The sequence below is a fragment of the Coffea eugenioides genome, chromosome 3 (genome assembly GCF_003713205.1).
Source record: "Coffea eugenioides isolate CCC68of chromosome 3, Ceug_1.0, whole genome shotgun sequence".
NCBI classification, from domain to species: domain Eukaryota; kingdom Viridiplantae; phylum Streptophyta; class Magnoliopsida; order Gentianales; family Rubiaceae; genus Coffea; species Coffea eugenioides.
The window spans coordinates 46,191,985-46,196,178 of NC_040037.1; positions in this window are offsets into that span (position 1 = coordinate 46,191,985).

A 4,194-nucleotide genomic window follows, 5' to 3' on the forward strand; every position below is an offset into this window, starting at 1 on the left:
ACTTTTGGCTATTTGTGTTTTGTTCATAATCAAGATCGCAAAGGGGACAAATTTGCGAGTCGAAGTAGGCGCTGTGTTTTTGTCGGTTATCCGTACGGAAAAAAAGGGTGGCATGTTTATGATTTAGATACTCATGAATACCTTGTATCGCGTGATGTGATTTTTTCTGAATCCACTTTTCCTTATTCTGCTCCTGTGTCCTCTCCTGTCACTGCTCCTTCTTTTGCATTGCCTACTGGTGTTGATGAGGTTGTCTCTAAGCCGGAACTTGAACCTATTGGCGAGCCTGAGCCTGAGCTTGAGCCTGAGCCTATTCCCATAGTTCTACAGGATGAACCAGCGCTCGATCATCTTGGCGAATCCTCTCGTCCTACTAATGAGCAACCTGAGGAGCTTCTGGGCCGCGGTCATCGATCTAAGCAACAGTCAGTACTTCTTCGAGATTTTGTGACAAACACAATCACAACGTCGAGCCCTTCCCCCGCTTGTTCATCGACCCAATCGCCGTCCTCAGGTACGACCTATCCTATAGCCCATTTTATGAACTATGATCGATTTTCTTTGCGACACAGGGACTTTCTTGCTAGTCTTACTGCTGGACTTGAACCTTCTACATATACTGAGGCTGTTGTACATGACTGCTGGCGTGCGGCTATGCAACATGAGCTACAGGCCTTGGAGACTAATGGCACTTGGGAGTTGACACATTTACCTCCTGGCAAGAAGTCCATTGGTTGTAAATGGGTTTATCGCATCAAGTACCATTCTAATGGTACTATCGAACGGTACAAGGCCAGATTGGTCATTCTTGGCAATCGCCAAGTTGAGGGCATTGATTATAATGAAACGTTTGCTCCTGTTGTGAAATTGGTCACCGTTCGCACTTTTCTTGCAGTAGCGGCTGCACGCAATTGGGAACTTCATCAAATGGATGTTCACAATGCTTTTCTTCATGGTGATTTGAAGGAAGAGGTGTACATGCGACCTCCACCAGGGTTTTCTCCTCCCCAGCCTAACCTTGTTTGTCGTCTGAAGAAATCTTTATACGGGTTGAAACAGGCTCCCCGGTGTTGGTTTGCCAAACTTAGTACTGCTTTAAAGCAATATGGCTTTATTCAATCTTATGCAGATTACTCATTGTTTACCCTGCATTGTCGTGCCGCTGAGGTTCATGTTTTGGTTTACGTTGATGATCTTCTTATTTCAGGAAATGATAGCTCGACTATTCATCAATTCAAGAATTACTTGAGCACTTGTTTTCATATGAAGGATTTAGGTGCCCTCAAGTACTTTCTTGGTATTGAGGTCGCTCGCAGTCCTGAAGGAATTTTCTTCTGTCAACGCAAATATGCATTAGACATTAATCCTGAGGCTGGTCTTTTAGGTAGCAAACCGGCTGCCTTTCCTCTTGAGCAGAATCATCGTTTAGCTTTGGCTGACGGTGCTCATTTTGACACTCCCGAGCGTTACCGGCGTTTGGTTGGACGTCTTATTTATTTATCGGTGACTCGTCCTGAGCTATCTTATTGTGTTCATATTTTAGCTCGATTTATGCAAACACCTCGTGTGGCACATTGGGAAGCTGCTTTGCGTGTTGTTCGGTATTTAAAAAGTCATCCCGGCCAAGGTATTTTGCTACGGGCTGACTGTGACTTGCAGCTCTCTGCTTGGTGTGATTCTGACTGGGCTAGTTGTCCTTTGACTCGCCGGTCATTAACTGGGTGGCTGGTGTTTCTTGGAAATTCACCAGTATCCTGGAAAACAAAGAAACAACCTATTGTATCTCGTTCTTCCGCTGAGGCCGAATATCGCTCCATGGCTACAACTACTTCCGAGTTAAAATGGTTAAAAGCTTTATTATGTGATCTTGGGATTTTCCATTCTCAACCGATGCTCTTATATTGTGATAGTCAGGATGCTCTCCATATTGCTGCTAATCCTGTCTTTCATGAGCGCACCAAGCATATCGAGGTTGACTGTCATTTTGTCCGTGATGCCATACAGGATGGCACCATTCGCCTAGCTTATGTGTCTACTCATGCGCAATTAGCTGATATTTTCACTAAGGCCGTTGGGACGTCGCAATTTGGATCTTTCCTTCGCAAGTTGGGCATTTGTGATCTCCATGCTCCAACTTGAGGGGGGTGTCAAGATATATATCTGTCAAGATATGTATCAACTTTGTATATATCTCTTGTATATATAGTAGTTAGCATATTCTTCTCCTAATTAATAGGAGACCTAGCGTAATTGCTGGTAGGGTTCTGTACTCACATGTATATATAGATAATTGCTATGCTAATGATAGTGAGAACTTTTGGCCGCACAAATCTTGTCAGATTCAATTCGGCAACGAGATCGTGTAGTTCACCAAGAATGCAAATGCTAACTTTGGTAGATTGTCCGAATCTTACAAGAGAAAGAATTCATGCACATATGACCAAGGCGGAGGACTTTGACTTGAAACCATTGTATGATATGATCTTGGAAATTGAGATCACTAAGGGATGCGTTGGTGGTATTTCACGTGGAGTCTAAGATCACTAAGTCATTGGACTTTATTTGAGATCACTAAGTCATTGCCATGGAGTAGGGAGTGATGCACCTTGTCAATATGAAATGTCGGTTGGTCTTGGAAATTGATACCACCGAAATGTGTCTGATGTTGCATGCGTAGCGGTGGACTTGAAGCTATTGATATGTTTTGACCGTGGAGATTGATATTACTAAGTTATGTATAGATTGGTGGCACCCCACGTGGTCATCTTATGATCAATTCAAAAGCCACTACATTGCAAAGCTTCAAGTAAATACCATTCACAGACTCTATTATAGGACTTCAATATGAAGTAATCCGGCCTCGGGACTTGCCTAATCATCATTGATATCAAATACTACTAGGGAATTCAAGTACTACATGGAATCTGACTTACGGGACTTGGAAACTTTCCTAATCATCTTGGAATTCATATGCTACTTGGAATCCGGCCTCGGGACTTACGGGACTTGTACAGGCATTTGATGATTGGGGCTGTGGTGGAATTTCAATGTTTTTCATGGCTATATTACATGACTAAGTTAAAACCCGTGGTTATGAGTTCATGTAAAGCTTGAAGTTCAAGTCTTTTCATAAAACTTTAATTGGAAATTGACGCTTGAATCGCGGCCTTGTGGCATTCAAATCAAATTGGAAAAAAATGTCGAAACTTGCTCGTTCAAATCTTGCTTCAATCTTCAGCATTCGCGAACAAGTTTCGAGGGGGCATTTGTAGACAATGGAATTTTAATTAATTCTTAAAATTATCATTGGTCTATAAATTATTTTTGCGGCTTATTTCTATCTAATCGGATATTGCCATATGTCATGTACACTTGAAAAATTTGGTTATTAAATGGCCAATTATATTTCTCCATGTGTTAAGTTGAAGTGTTCCAAATCAATTCAAATTGCAGGGATATCTCCGCCAACCAAATCATATCATATCACATGTCTATTGCATAGTTATTTAAATATTTATTTCTTATTAAAGAGATAATATTTGGAGTCGTTTGATCTGCAATGGTTTGTCCAATCAGACTGCGCCACGTCACTTGTCCCCACAGGCTTGGCCAATCGGGAAATTACCTATCTCTTTATTGATAAATAAATAAAATGAAGAGATAGTATTTGACTAGCACAGTCCTAATATGACTGCACGTCTTGCAAGACAAATAAAGTGGTACACAGGTCTTCAACCTCTACCTCTTGCTACAGCTATAAATAGGGGTCTCTCAAACCAAATCAAGGACAGATACACACACACAGATACACAGAGAGACTTCAAGAGGCATCTCATACACTCAAGTATTGAGGTTTCAAGCTACGAAGGGTTGGATCTTCAAGCTCTCCAAGTCTTTCGCATATCAAGGTTTGAGCCTCCAAATATTTTCAAATTCTTCAAATCTTCCATATCAAGATTTGAAAGAGTCGGTGGTTGATCCAAGAACAAGCTGCGAAGCCCTTGGATTGGTGTTCGAGGAGAAGAATCGAAGGAAGCTCTCCATAAGTTCGAGAAACTTCCAGAGATTGTACCTACATATTTTTCTTAAATTTATATATCACATATTTGTCGTGTATATTTCTTGTTTCTGCAGACTTGAAATTTAATCGCGTACAGAAATAACATTATCTGTGGCCACAGTTTCAGGTTCATT